At 33.6% G+C, this 16,857-nt stretch overlaps 1 pseudogene; it reads left to right on the forward strand.

Annotated features, from left to right (window-relative positions):
* Positions 1–15,494: 15,494 nt before the first annotated feature.
* Positions 15,495–15,757, forward strand: LOC117012224 (iron-sulfur cluster co-chaperone protein HscB-like; annotated as a pseudogene).
* Positions 15,758–16,857: the final 1,100 nt, after the last annotated feature.

A 16,857-nucleotide genomic window follows, 5' to 3' on the forward strand; every position in this document is an offset into this window, starting at 1 on the left:
TCTGTCAGTATTAATTTCACTAAGGCTGACTCTACATATAATGGAAGAGATGACTTGGCTGATAAATTTAAGAGCAAACAAGGATGTCAGCATATTCCAATGGCAAAGTCCAGATAATTCTCATCAATCCACTCAAAATGAATTTTTGGAACATTAAGAGATATGCTGGCATTTGCCTTTGTGGTAATATGTCTGGGCAATCAGTGATTTGATTACCCTTTCTTAATATGCTAAAATCCTCCAAAAACCCAAAATATTGAAGTGGAAAAAGTCAGGGAAGTAGCATACTTCAAACATCAATTAGATGCAGTCATATACAAATAGGGAAAAATATTTTTGGAAACATTTTCTCTTGAAAAATTGTTGTATAGAAAGTATCAAGAGAAGGTTTTATATTAAACCATAAAGCTAATAATACATGTAAGTTAGGAAATGATGTAACTGCGTCTGATATGACAATTTTATTTTATTATATATGTGTGTGTATATATATAGTCACAGGATGTGGAGTACAGCATAAGGAATAGAGTCAGTGGAATGGTAACAGCTATATACGATCTCAGAGGGGTAGTAGATTAGGGGAGGGGGTTATCACTTTGTGAGGGGTGTAAATGTCTATTAAATTGTTTTGTACACCTGAAACTAATAATAAATAAGTAAATAAATATAAAAATAATTTAAAAAATGATATGACAATTTTAATTCTTTTCATTTCATTCAGTTCTCAAAATATCCTGATTAGCCTCATTTTGTAGAAGAAACTAAGATTCAAAAGCTACACAAAGTCATTGTGGTAGGTTGACTAATCTTTGGGCAGATCCAAATATAATCAAGTCCTAACCTGTGTAGGGACTGTAAAAGACAAGGAAGCAAACTGTCTTTTTGGAACCTCCAGTGGAGTGCAGTCCTACTGACACCTTGATTTGGGCCCAATGACACTGATTTCAGACTTCAGATCTTCAGAGACTGTGTGTTCTTCTAAGCCACCACATTTGTGGTCATTTGTTGGAGCAGCCATAGGAAACTAATACAGTCATAATATCAAACATGTTGAATCTCAGATTAGAACCAGTCTGTCCCCCTCATTTTCTTTCCAGTCTACCATCTTGTTGCTTTCTAGAAGAGACTTTATAGTAGCAAATTTACAGCAACTGACTGGGTAAATTCTTCATTTGAATCTATAATTTCATGAGAATTTGTGGATCTGATAAATGCATCGACTTTAAAATATTGGCTCCTTTCCCTAAGTACTTATACATAACATTTTTGAAAGATAGAACCCAAACCTTGACAAATTATTGACACTAACTGTCTCTCAGATAGGTTTTCTTTAGGAGAAATTTAGAGAACAAAGATCCTTTAATTTGTTAGGTAGGCATAATATCCCAACTATTCGATTTCTCTTAAATAAATTGTGGTCTAACATTTTGTATATGAAATAAGCTTAGTGGCATAATCATTCTACCAATAATCATTGCTCTGTTTTATTTGGGAACAGATGAGAAGTTGTGAAGCATGGTATCTTTTGTTACTACTTTGGAAGATATTAGAAAGATAGGAAGAGAGGGAGTTCAAAGGCAAATTTGAAGGAATAAAGGACATATCACTAATATATTGAATTAGGTGATTGCTGTTTGGAAACTGAGTCAAAAGTTGGAAGATCTATTTTAGGGGTAATGACCTTGTTTATTGGAGAGGGAGTGACAAAACAACACAGAACATCTCACGTAGGAAAAGATATACTTATTGGTCAGATTCCAAAAAAGCAAGAGTAAAATCGGATTCCAAGCTGAAGAGCAATGATAAGATTTGGTGCATGGATGGGGTGGGCAGATAAGGATGGGAGCATGGAATAAAAGGCATGATGGATAGGGATGGGGAATTTGAAACTGAGAGCTCATTAAGAGCAAAGACTGTATCTTATCATTAAAAAAAAAAAAAATCAGTGCCTACAATGATTTCAAAACCAAATTTTAAGCTGAATAGCCAGAACTGAAACAGCATTATGTTTGAATGAGCAGCAATGATAAGACTGAGCTCAAAGTGGCTAAGTTCCATCTTTTTCAGGTCAGTTTTGTTTGGGTTCCAGAAATTGAGGTTAAACTGAGCCTGAGGTGATACTCAAGAGTATTTTTTTAATGTGAAACACAAGTTGCAATCCCAAAGGTTAGGAATGTGGCTGGTTCAGAAGTGCTTGTTTCACTGAACCAAGAAATGGTCAAGGAATTGAAAATCTATTGAATACACGGAGAATTTAGTTTTATAAGCTAAACTATAACCTCTCAACATAAAACTCAAGGTTTTAATACTTCTTCAAAACTTATAAAGAAAGGACTTGATGTGCTTTTTAACAACTGTCAGAAAGCCTGTGTATAGGAATATACTGAACAAAGGAAAGTGACATGAGGTAAGGTTGAAAACAGAGGCAAGGGACAAATCATTTAAGGCTCCAAGGGCCATGGGAAAGAGTCTGGCAATTTGTTATCTTTGAGGACCTGGAACACTGCAGGCAAATAAATAAAGAAATAAATAAATAAAAGTTAAAAAATATAATAGTAATTTTTGTCAATAGGGTTTTGTGCTCAACAAGTATGGTTTTTAATCCATACCCTAAATATCACTTTTAATGGCTAATGTAGGATTGCCAGATAAAATACAGGGCACACTTTTGAATTTCATATAAACAATGATGCCCCCTTGCAATAATTGGGATGTGCTCATATAAAAATGTGTTATTTATCTGAAATTTGAACAGAGCAATCTAAATTTTTATTTGCTAAATCTGGCAATCTTAGGCCAATGAGCTTCTCTGCATCTTTTGCCCTGTGTCCTAACAGGAAACGTGATGGTATCCAAATGCTGTGAATTCTGGGTTGTGCCACTGCTGTAACTGGAAGACAGACATTGCTTTGGAGTACAGAGAACATTTGAACAGAAAGTGCTTAGGTGAGAAAAGATAAATACATTTTTGTTTTTATTTTTAATGTACAAAATCATTTTCATGTAGCAAAAATGGAACAGATTAATGCACACGTAGTATAATTACTGAGTGGTGCTAAGCATCCATTTTCTTTTTTCCTTTGATATTTGAATGTATGGTTCTAGAGGAACTCATGATTTAGTGCGGTATTCACATTTGCAGATGATAGCTGGGGAATCTTTAGCTATATTAAACCATCTATATTGTAGGTCCATTTGTAACCTGAATGGAGCATGATACTGATTATTTATGATGATCACTAGATGTTCAATGAAAACTAGAACTTGAAATACTTTGAATTATCAAAATTTATTTGGTAAGACTGAGTTTTAATTTTACAAAAATGTGAACATATAATTTCATACAAGGTAAGACAATTAAGTTTGCGAACTCATTCTAGAAAAAGTGTTACGTTCCTCCTTGCTGAATATCACTATAATCACCTTCAAAGTACTTTCCTTGGGAAGCCATGCACCCATGCCAGCACCTAGTCTACCCTTCAAAGCAATTTTGGAAATCTTTTTCTGGATGGTCATCAGAGCTGTCATCATATTACCCTTGATGTCCTGAATGTCATCAAAATGTCTTCTTTTCAACATTTCCTTTATCTGATCAAGTAAAGAAAGAAGTCATTGGGGGCCAGATTAGGTGATAAAGGAGAATGTTCCAATACAGTTATTTGTTTGCTGGCCAAAAACTCCCTCACAGACAGTGCCATGTGAGCTGGTCCATTGTCGTGATGCAAGAGCCATGAATTGTTGGTGAAAAGTTCAGGTCCTCTAACTATTTCATGCAGCCTTTTCAGCACTCGCAAATAGTAAACTTGGTTAGCTGTTTGTCCAGTTGGTACAACTTCATAATGAATAATCCCTCTGATGTCAAAAAAGGTAAGCAACATTGCTGTAACAAGTTCGTGAACTTAATTGTCACACCTCATATATTTACTGTATTTTGTTCTCATGTTTCCCAAGCATAATACTTAGTATCATTTCAGATGCATAGCGAAAAAGTTAATTCATTAGACCAAATAGATGCCTTAAAGATTTAGGGCTTAATTCTCTCCTGTGACCCTAGCTGAGATAGGTAAAACGATATAGGTTTTTATTTAATGAACAGAATAGTGCATTAACCCTATAGCAGCTTGTTAGAACATAAATCATAAATGGGCTTCAACAATCACGAAAATACTTTTTGAGATACCTCGTATTTGAACAAAGCAGCTAAGGAATATACTACACTATTAATTCTCTAGATTCTTTGAAAAAATCATATAAACATGTAAATGTGTTATATTACATATATATATATATATATATATATATATATATATATATATATATATAGTTTATTACATAAAATACATAGAAAAGTATAACCAGAATTATACATTTGGATTGTGTTATTTGACTTCCTATAGAAATGCCTTCACTCATTCACAATGCATATTTTGCCACCATTATTTAGTTCTTCCTGCATCCATGCCTTTGCAAAAGGACTTTGGAGTTTCTCACATTAAGAAGAGTCTATTTTCAAATATGTGGTGATGCAGGTAGAATTGACTCTGGGTTGTGAACATACAATGTGATATATAGATGATGTATTACAGAATTGTACAATTGAAACCTATGTAAATTTACAGACTATTGTCACCCCAATAACTTTTAATTAAAAAAAAAAAGAAGAGTCTAATTTCTTAACTTTTAAAGCAGGACTGGTATTGTGATTTGATTTAGTTAATACAGTATAGCAGATGGGATAATTAATCAACAAAAATGAAAGCTCATTCTTGTATGTATGTCTTATAACAATCCAGTTGTGAGAATTTAGTGATTTTTTTTTTTAAGAAAGAACCAGAATTCAGAAGTTTTTATCTTTAAATGATAAGCATTTTTATAGGCAGTGGTTATTTTTCCTATTTCTTCATCACCTACTACTGCTTTGTATCATGCTTCAAGAAAACACGTTTAGAGTTAAATTACCTTTACCTGCTCTGCCGTTAAAAAAATATTTTATTGAAACTTCTTTTCCATATAAATTTTCCATTAGAGCTTTTCAAAAAATTCTCAAATCAGCAATTGAACTGCATGTACTAAACCTGATAAACCTGAGAAACTGAACCTCTTGATCTGTTATGGTATCTCAAGATGTATTGGCTAAAGCCATTACTAAGTAAGATTATTTTTTTCAGGGATGGCATTTAAAAAATAATCTTTTAGAAACTTTCAGGTTACATCCTGACAATTTTCGAGTTTTAAAACAAAAGTTTATTCTTTGTGCTATTCGTAATTCTTTGTGGAACCTCCACACTGTCTCCCATAGCAGCTGCACCAATCTGCATTCCCACCAGCAGTGTTTGAGGGTTCCTTTTTCTCCACAGCCTCTCCAACACTTGTTACTATTTGTCTTGTTGATGATAGCCATTCTAACAGGGGTGAAGTGATACCTCGTTGTGGTTTTTATTTGCGTTTCTCTGATGATTAGTGATGTTGAGCATTTTTTCATATGTCTATTTGCCATTTGTATGTCCTCTTTGGAGAAATGTCTCTTCAGGTCGTCTGCCCATTTTTCAATTGGGTTGTTTGTTTTTTTGTTGTTGAGTTGCATGAGTTCCATGTATATTTTTGATATTAGCCCCTTAGCGGAGGCACTGTTTGCAAAAGCCTTCTCCCATTCAGTTGGTTGCCTCTTTATTTTGTCAATGGTTTCTTTTGCTGTGCAGAAGCTTTTAAGTTTGATATAGTCCCATTCATTTATTTTAGCTTTTACTTCCCTTGCCTTTGGAATCAAATTCATAAAATGCTCTTTGAACCCAAAGTCCATAAGTTTAGTACCTATGTTTTCTCTATACAGTTTATTGTTTCAGGTCTTATGCTTAATCCCAATGGCAGTTCTTAAAGAAATAGAACAAAAAATCATCAGATTTGTTTGGAACCATGAAAGACCTGGAATACCCAAAGCAATCTTAAAAAAAAAGAACAATGCTGGAGGTATCACACTCCCTGACTCTAGCTTGTACTACAGGGCTACAATAACCAAAACAGCATGGTATTGGCAGAAAAACAGACACGTAGACCAATGGAATAGAATTGAGAACTCAGAAATAAAACCACATAAATATGAACAGATAATTTTTGACAAAGAAGCAAAAAACATACAATGGAGAAAAGACAGCCTCTTCAATAAATGGTGCTGGGAGAATTGGAAAGCCACGTGCAAAAGAATGAGACTGGACTGTTATCTGTCACCATGTACCAAAATTAATTCAAAATGGATCAAAGACTTAAGCATAAGACCTGACACGAACTGCATAGAAGAAAACATGTGTCTTGAAACCTTGCTATAATTGCTTATTTGTGTCAGGAGTGATTCACACACACACACACACACACACACTGGGATCTTCCATATAGACAATCATGCCACCTAAACAAAGATAGTTTTATTTCTTCTTTCTCAATCTGTACACCTTTTATTTATTTTCTTATTATGTAGGGCTTCCAATAAAATGTTGAATAGGAGTGGTGAGGTGGACATTCATACCTTGTTCCAGTACTTGCCTTATAATCTCTGGTTTTGGTACTAGAACAAAACTAGCCTCATAGAATAAGTTAGGTAGTGTTTTTCTCTGTGTCTATTTTCTGGAAGAGATGGTAGAAAATGTTTGGTAAAATTCAGTGTTGAATCCATCTGAGCCTGGAGCTTTCCTTTTGTGGAGGTCATTAATTATTGCATCAATTTTGTTAATAGATATAGGTCTATTGAGATTGTCTGTTTCTTGTGAGAGTTTTGGTTAATTGTATCTTTCCCTAGAGAAATGTGAAGCCCTGGATATCTATAGCTACAACATTAAACAAAGCTCAACCCCTAGACAGATAAACATAAATCCCCACATTGATGGCCTGATTACCTCAGTTTCTATTACCCAATACAACATGTCTGACTTTCAACAACAACAAAATATTTAAAAGACAACAAAAGGGAAGAGAAAACAAAGTCTAAAGTAAAAATCACACATAAGAACCCAACTCAGATATGGCAGAAATGTTGTAATTATCAGAAAAGGAATTTAAAGCAACCATGATAAAGTTAAGGTCTCTAAAAGAAAAAACATAGAATGAATAATATAAGCAGAGAAATGAAAGTTCTAAGATAGAATCAAAAGGAAATGCAAAAATAAAAAAATAATGTAACAATGTCACAGAACAACACATTTAATTGGTTTATCAGTAGAAACTACCAAGAGAATAGACAGTGAGCTTGCAGATAGGTCAGTAAAAACTTCAAAATCTGAAATTTAAAAAAAATTTTAAAAAATGGGAAAAAATCCAGGCTGAAAAAAATTATACAGGCCAGAAACTTAAATCTCCCTAAATAAAGAAATACCATAGTAACACTAATCAAATGAATACTGTAGTAGCTGTAATAATTTTAGATGAATTTGACTTCAGAGCAAGGAAAATTATCAGGAATACATAGGACACTATGTAATGATGTATACATCTCTCAAACTTATGGATGTTTTTTATTCTTTAACACAATTCCATTATTACACTTCCCTAAGACTTTTAGCAATAATTTATTTACTTTTAATACTATTTCATATTCATAGTTCCTCAGCTATCTCAAAATGTCTGTTAAAGATCAGTTTGTTCAAATTAGTACTCAAGTTATATCCACTGATTTTGTTGTTATATTTTGGGATTTCTGTTAATCTAGAATGATCTCTTCTTTCCAAATCCTTTTTTTCCTTGGTTCATGCTCTTGCTACATTACAAAAATCTGGTCAGTTGTCAAATGGTATGAATTGCATTCTTAATTTGTCTGTCTCCTTCTTTTTGATGCCGTTTAGATTGTTGGAGGAAGATATTTTCCTTAAAAATTCTAAGTATTATTTAGATGTTTACTTAGGTTCAGTTTCATCTTTGGGAATAATGCTTCTAAGATGTACAAAATATCTGTCTTTCTTGCTTTCAATAATAAGATTGATCACAGATTCTGCAGGCAACATCCTAATTTCTCCTTTATAAATTTCTCCATTAATCTTTCATCCGTTTACTCCTTTGTCTGAAACAATTATTTTATTACAATGTGCAAAATGGCAATGTTCTAATTCTTGAGTTTCCACCTCATTTATTAGCTAAATTATTGCCTTAAAAAAACCTTTTCATCATTAGCTAGAACTATTGGGTTATACTAAAATACAGTTAATATGAGACCAGAAGGGGAAGATATTAAGTTCTTTAATTGCCAATTTCAGAGTGAGGAAGTGGTGCTCTGGAGACGTAGGTGGTGATCAATAAAGTTTTTGGTATGTGTATTTATTGTTATTGTTCTTGTTTGAGTATATCTTACCTTTAAGTATCTTTATTAACTAAGTTTTAAAATATACATATTCCATGTATATCAATCAATAGCACCTGATTTTACTTTTGTTGCATGAATTTTCTCATCTTTGTTCATTGAAAGTTTTTTTTATTTTAGTCTCAAAGTGCTTTCAATATAACACTATCAGACTTTTATTGTTTCTTATAGAAAAATCATAGACGTATTTTGAACACATCTTATACCAGTCGTGGAATCAGCCAATAATTCAAGATGTGTTAATAGTTCTAATATATAGTAATAGATGTAATAATAGTTGCTATAGCATTTCAGAGTTCACAGTTCTGAGAATAGAGGTGTCTGTTCCTATTGGGCAATTATTATTTCTAGGCATTTTTAGTGAACAGAAGTAGGATGGATGGATGGATGGATGGATGGATGGATGGATAGATGAATGGATGGACAGATAGATAAATGTATAGTGTTTTTTCCAGACATAAACTCATAAACAGATCACAGTCTTTACAGCTTAATGTATTAACATAACTAAAAAGTAACGTTGTTAAAATTATAAAAGAGTATATTTTGCAGGCTTCACAGAAGAAAAAGGGAAGGAAAACATTATAAAGTGGACAACTTTTGAGGTGATCTTGTGTTTGTTTGGAAGGAAATCTTAGCTAGTGGATTTCAAACTTGCCAGTGTCAGTGACAAAACTAAATCCCAAGTAGAGATGGCTATAGGCAATTTTAGGCAATAGACTGTGAGGATTCTAGAACCTGTAGCAAAATTATACTATAACTTATTGCCATTAACATTTGATTTAAAGAGATCCTTTTGTTCTGAGTCAATATCATTTTTAGTGACATTATGATTTGGATATATTCAGATTACAAAACAGACTGCTTCTGGCACTTATTTCTTACAGTTTTTTTTTATTGCTAATAAAAAATGATGCCCTTTTACTTAGCTTCTCTGTAGTTTGACTGAAAGAATATGTTGATCATGCCACTATGAGTATTCCCAATCCCTTTGACATTTATTCTTTAAGTTTAAAATTAATGATTTGGCATTCTGTATCTAACTTGGTCTGAAGTGTATTTTAGTTAGCATTAATCATTTTCTCAGCCATGGTCAGCCCTGGGCCTTTGCCATAAATAGCACATCTTCAAAGAAAAGACTAGATAATAGCAAGCACTAATAATAGCTACACTACAAAGAGAAAAAGGACTAGTTAATAGCAATGCTTTAAAGAAAAAAGAAATAGAAAAAGTCTTTTTTCCTTCAGATCGGAGCTTCCTAAACCTTCCAAGAAATGTGAAATCAGACAGAGAAGATTGAAACATAGTCAGAAAGGACCAGCTTCAAATAAAATATTTCTTCAAAATCTGCTGTTTTATAACAAAAAATTCACACTTAGTATGAATTCTACTTAGTAAGATGTTTATTTGATATGCTTTTTTTCATAATAATAATGGCTTCCATTTATTGATTGCATAGTATATACCAGACGTGTAAGTTCTTTACACAAACACGTGTATGTTCTCATAAAATTCAGTTTAAGGAAGTGATACTCCAAGAAGTTCAGTAATGACACCTCTAAATTACAAGGTCAAGATGTGAACCCATGCCTATCTGACTGAGTATTACCTTAAACATTACCCTTCAGAATACTGTGTGAAGCTTATACTATAGTTTTCCATATTTTCTAGATCATTGTCATAAAAAAAGTATACAAATACCTCATTTTTAGAGAACTGCCTTAAGCATTAAATTATTGATGCTTCTGCACCATCCAGAGATATTTGGTCAGTTGATTCAGTGTGGTCCCAGAGAATTGATATTTTTCACAAAGAAGCCTACTGATTGTAATGCAGGGGGTGGGGCGGCAAGGATTCACTTTAAGAAACCAAATGCTTACAAGTTTTTAATCCACATACTTCTGTATCAATTCAGCTCCCTACCTTGGCTTTTCTTTGTAAAGAAAAAGTCAAGCTGTTATATCCTAAGACACATCCTACCACCTTATCCAGGAGGTGGCTGAGGTGCTAAGGAAGGAAGAGAATGAATGACAGCGAGGCAGCAAACTGGGTATCCTACTTACTCCTCTGGGGAGACAAATGGCAAGTGGCTGGTTGCAAATTTATTTTAAAACTTTGCCTGTCTTGGCAATCACAAGTGCCTTCTGCTTACCATGTAAAAGTGATTGGGGAAAAAAAGTATTTTTCATGAAATTATAGTGACTCTCTGTGTTAGGAAGGTAATGTTGGTGTTTAGAGGAGAGATGGGAAGTTAAAGATACACCACATAGTACAGTAAATAATTTTTTATCCAACTTCTGTGGCTAAATGCTATTGATCATTTCTTTAAAAATGGATTTAAAAAAGGTATCTTTGTGTTCCCGTGTGTGTATGGATTTGGTATCTAGGTTGACCCTGAAAAACACCTAGATTATATACAAGGTTGGACAGTTAAGTTTGAACTCATCCTAGAAAAACTGCTACATACCTCATTGCTGACTATCACTACGGTCACCTTCAAACTACTCCCCTTGGGAAGCTATGCACTGATGCCAGCGCCTAGTCCACCCTTCAAAGCAATTTTGGAACTCTTTTTCTGTAATGGCCATCAGAGCTGTCATCATATTACCCCTGATGTCCTGAATGTCATCAAAATGTCTTCCTTTCAATATTTCCTTTATCTTTGGGTAAAGAAAGAAGTCACTGGGGGCTAGATCAGGTGAGTAGGGAGGGTGTTCCAATACAGTTATTGTTCACTGGCTAAAAACTCCCTCACAGACAGTGCCGTGTGAGCTGGTGCATTGTCGTGATGCAAGAGCTATGAATTGTTGACGAAAAGTTCAGGTTGTTATCATCTTTTTCAAGCAGCCTTTTCAGCACTTCCAAATAGTAAACTTGGTTAACTGTCCAGTTGGTACAAATTCATAATGAATAATCCCTCTGATATCAAAAATGATTACCAACATTGTTGCAAAAAGTTCGCGAACTTATTTGTCAGAACTTATGTTTTAATCAGACCCTTTTCACCATAATACACTTAATTTTAAAGCGACTTCCCTTTCAATAGACAAGTGGGAAATCAGTGTAGAAAACTATGAGTAATATGACAGTATTTAAACAGTCAAAAAAACAAGTCAACCTTTATTCAAAAAATTTAAAAAATACCTTCATAAATCTAGTTAAAACCTCTGTAACTGTAATTCTTTTGACCACTGAGCTGTAGCAGCTTTTGTGAAAATATGTTCCTCTGAGAGCCCAAAACAGAAATTGAGTTGTTACAATGAAATTTACTTTAAAAATGTCTTACCTGCAACATTTATAGAACACTTATATTTTGAAGAGTGAAAGGGAGAAAAACTAATATATGTGTCATGATGACCAACCAAAAGGATGGCCAGATTTTACTGTAAGTTATCTTCTCTTTCTTTCTGAGTGAATTAAAAGGGCTCCGAGGATCATGTTGTGCCTCGGGGTGTAAAATAATACTTGGACTAAGACCTTGAAGTTTGAGACCCCGAGCAAGAAGAACCCATGGGCCATTTGAATTCTTTTGTAAAAGCTCTGAGTTCTATAATGCAGAGACACCATAGTAGATGGCTGTATAATAGTGTAAAACCTCATTGGTTCCAGTGTTAAGGAATGATCTTCTGCAGTGACATAAGGTGACAGCAAGAAGCAAATTTTATGGAGCTTGGTAAGACATGCTCTTGGTAAGAGGTAAAGCTAGATTTCTCTCTTTTTAGATTGTTTGGGAATAGGAGAGATACTGGCTATAATGCTAATAGGGCAAATGGATCTTGTTACTTATCAATTAAAAATACTGCATTGGGAAATCAAGTATATGGAGAAGTTCATATGCTTTGCAATTTTAACACTAGCAAGCTGGCTATAAAGATGTGAGTAGAAAAATAAAAGTTTGATTTTCACCAGTATAGCTTTGTTAATCCTGCCCTGGAATGCAACAGAGATGACAGTATTAAAAGAATTACCTGTAAGAAGTCGCTGTAGCCATACACCTTGGTCCAATATTGGTTCCATTCTTCAACGAGTTCCACATTCAACGAGTTATTTAACCTCTCTGTGCCCCAATTTCTTTATCTGTAAAACAAGGATGATAAAATTATTTACTTCACAGGGTTTTTACAAGATTACATGAGTTATTGCATAAAAAGTGTTATGAATAATCCCTGGCACATAGATTATGCCATTCTTGATATATATTGTTTAGATTATTGGTTTATTATCATTTTACTGATGAGTGTCCACTAGGACATGCATATATAAACATATCTGAAAATATTAATTTATCATATAAGTAAATGATCTCTTGAGTAAAGTTGATAGATGGAGCACATAAAAATATGGAACATAAAGTTAAATTTGAATTCAGATAACTAATGAATTTTTTTTTCAGTATAAGTATGACCCAAGTATTTCATGCATACCTATGCATTATGCTAACAGTTTTTCAACCCCTCAGTAAGTATTGATTCTTTCTCCTGTAGTTTCTGTAAATGTCTCCGATTATTTCTCACTGACCTGGCTTGGGAATGATCTTTTAATTGGGACAGAAACTATGATTAGAGACATAAAGTTGTTTTTTTTGGGTTTTTTTTTTGCCACAATGGAGTCACGGTGTGGTTAATGTCACCTAGAAGTCACAGAATCAAGCCAGGTCGACAAGAAACAATGGCATGTCTCTGCTAAAACTACTAAAAACAGAAACAATCTTTTCTCTGGTGGTTGAAAAGGGTTAGAATGTAGCCCAGAAGCTGCCAGAAGAGAGACTAAGCAATAAACAATAAACAACAATAATATACAAGAAAGCAGAGCAAGAGATAAAAGAGAGAAAGATAAGATTAGGTGCCCAAAAGTGTTCTGAGTCCTTGGAGGAAACTGACCTGATTTTGACATACTGATTTGATATTTTCTATTATATTTAGCTAAGACCAATTTGCATTAGATTCTTCATTCTTACAGTTGAAAGATTTCTAGCTAATGCAGCAAATAAAGGCCAACTACAAGGCTTGGGGATCAGAAAATAGTCCAAGCAGGAGCTTGAGAATATGAAAATTAGTCTTGATATGGTCCTAGCACATGATTAGTGTTCAATAAATAACGGTCATTGTTAATAGCATAATTATTACTTAGTAAATTTCTAAAGAATGAAATGTAACTAATTTGGTACATGAGATCAAGTTGCAAACATACAGACATTCTATAAAAGGGCATTTAAACCAACTTATGTTATTTGTTTTTCTTTTAGTCAACACACATTTATTTTCTCAAAGAATCATTATAAATACTCTACAACAGCACATAGCCCTTAAACATATTTTGACAAGTTGAATTAGACGAGTGGAGATTTTCGTTCCCTAGAAATGCACTTACTTTAAAGAATAAATGCATAAAAATTGCTGGGGCAATTTGAGTTTCAGTTTTGTCAAATTTTTAATGTTTGCAAAATTCTTCGAGGCATCAAATGACCTAGAACACAGATTTTTTCCACCCCTATCATTTTCTTGGTGCCACAAGAGTACTGGAATACAGTCGCAGAATCATTCTGTAATCCTTTCTTATGTCTCTAATGCTTTTTTAATAATGCAAGGAAAGGCTTGTTTGATGGTTGATAGCATTCTGTTCAACAGCACAACTACTATGACCTTATGCAATAAGAAATGACGGGGCTTTGCCTAGACCTTGATGATTTATAAATTAATATCTGCATTTCTGAAGCCAGATGACTATAGATCTGAAACTCAACTCTGCTGCTTAATATTTGAATAATCTTAACCTACAACTCAGTTCTCTTATCTTACCTAATAATATAACACTTGCTTCATTTGGTTGTTGTAAGGATTAAACAAATTAACATGTGTACTTAGAACAGTCTGTGACACATAGGAAGTGGTATGTTAATTGTTCACTATTATTATTATTGTCCTTTGATTCTAATCTGTAATCTGAAGGAGAGAGCATGTTTTCTTATCTATTACTATGCCCCACTCCTGTAACTGGTAAAATCAGGTTTAGAGAGAACGAAGTGACAAGCCAAGATCACACAGCTTTTGAGTGGGATATCTGAGTCTCAGAGTTTACAAATTGTAGATTGTGTGAAGAAATAGGAATTCTTTTTCTTCCTTTTTTTTTTTTTTTTTTTTTTTTTTTTTTTTTTTGTGGCAATGCCAAACTATTTTTTTTCAGCATTCTCAGACTCCATAGTCAGTATTCCTAGGAACATAATATGATATGAAATGCTTGGTTTTAAATTCAGGAAATCCACCTGTATAAATCACTTTTCTGTTCTTTATAATTAGTCAAACCACATCTTTTTAATTGTGAGTCTTTTCTTGGTGCTGCCAAGTTAAGGAGATTTTCTAAAAGAAATTCTTAGTTTATCTAAGTTTGAGTTTTGAGATGTAAGAAGCTATTTTTGTTGTTTCATTTTTTAAAAATTTTTTGGTTTCTTCCGGTTTTGTTTTGTTTTGTGGTGGTGGTTGTTGAGTGGTAGTTTTATTTCCAATTCATAATTATTTATACTGACTTAGAAGTTTTCTCTTTAGGTAGGCAGACTGGCAGGCAATAATTAGAGACCTGACTGTATTAAAACCTACCTATATCAAAATATGATTCACTGTACTTTTCAGACAAGGGTTTCTCTTTGGTCTCTGGTGAGGTAGCAATTACCATATAATCTCCAAACTTCTACAACTTATATATGGAATTTGCAAGCATGAGGATATACAAGCATTTGATGCCTATGTTTAGACCCTCTATAACCAGGTTGCAAATTCTAAGGCAGCATTTATGCAGTGGAAAGTAAAGATATAACAGACATTGAACAAAGGAGCTGCAGAGGTGATTTTTTTTTCACCCTAATGCTTTATTTGATCAGTAAGACAAGCAAATATCTTTAGCCCTATGAAACAAACCCTAGTTAAAAAGGAAGACATTAAAGTACATGATCTGATTATTTTCTACAGTACCCAATTATACTATGATTAATACAGAGATTAATATGTGCCCTTGAACTTATTAATAACTGTTCAGTAAATAATTGCTATTTACTATTTGATCTTTTTATTTCTAGTAGATAACTGCAGTGCTCTATCGTACTGTAAACACAATAAATTCCCACTGACTGATTAACAAAGTTTTTTAAAAATCACTAGAAATGTTCCTGAAGGAACAGATTATGAAATGGACAAGGGAAGTTCTCATGGAAATAATGGATATTAATGAAAAACTCCCAGAAGCTCAAAGTGAAGCTGCCAGGAAAAAGATATTGAATCTATTGTTAGAGGTAAACAGAAAGAATTGACTGACAATGTGAGCAGAGTTTTTGAACAACGTGATTTTGAAAAGCCAAGAGTATTTTAACGAAGATACTTTTCAAGTGTAGAGGAAAAGATCAAGTTAAAGAAGATTACCCTCTAATTGTTACTAATTTTAAAGTTTTAAAAATAAAGTTCTTACATATTAAAAAAAAAAGTCCACCAATTTCTATCTTAAAACATGCTTTATATGTACCTGGCTTCAGAGGCACAGTGACATAAAATTCTATCTGGATTTTATGGGCAGGATCCAAATGTGATTCCAAATGGATTTACAGAGATTAAACTAAGCAACATCAGAGATAATCTAAGTGCAAACAGAGTGACAGAGTTTTATCATGCAAAAGTTGCCCCAAAAGACCTTAATGTCCTTCTTACCCAGTTTAGACTCCAGAACCCTTCATTAGCTTCACTCTGTGGAAAATGCACTTAACTACCCTGCCCACTGTTCCCCCCTTTGTTAGCTACTTGAGCAAAACCTCAGCCATTGTGAATCTCAACTACTGGATATGACTAAAGGAAATCACAACTAAGAAGATTTACCTTACTTGAAATTCATGATTACTAATTTAAAGTGAAACTTAATGCTTTCTTTCAATCCTACAAGACATCCTCACATAGCTGTCTCACTCACCTAAAGAAAATGTTGATAGGCAGATAGGTAGGTAGGTAGATAGGTAGGTAAGTAGGTAGATACAGATAGGCAAATAGCTATATCTGCTGTGATCCTATCTGAAGCCAAAGCCAACACTCGTGCATTAGATCTCATTTTCTTTCTCCTCCTTTTATTTATTTATTTATTTAAAGTGGTGAAAGAGAAGTTTATTAGAAGAGATAGTACATTCCAAGGAAAGTTTCTCTCCTCCTTAAAGACATAGCTTCAGCAATTGTGCCATCTTTCCTGAATCTAAATTTAACCTTCTAAATCCACTGGATCTCTCCCTTGAGAATATAAAGCTGTATCATTTTCCTTAGTAAAAACAACAACAAATATCTTTTGATCCTTCATTCTTCTCCAGTTAACACTCAACTTCCCTCTTCAACAAAATTGCTAAAAGATTGTTGTGCATACTTAGTAGTTTTCAATTTCTCTTCTCAAAGTTTCTCTTAAATTGGTTCAAGCAGGATTTCCTTCCTGTACTGTTAGAAATTTTCGCTTGCCATGATGGCAGTGAAAGAGCAGCTCCACCAAGAGCACTTGTA

The sequence above is a fragment of the Rhinolophus ferrumequinum genome, chromosome 20 (assembly GCF_004115265.2).
Source record: "Rhinolophus ferrumequinum isolate MPI-CBG mRhiFer1 chromosome 20, mRhiFer1_v1.p, whole genome shotgun sequence".
In the NCBI taxonomy this organism is placed as follows: domain Eukaryota; kingdom Metazoa; phylum Chordata; class Mammalia; order Chiroptera; family Rhinolophidae; genus Rhinolophus; species Rhinolophus ferrumequinum.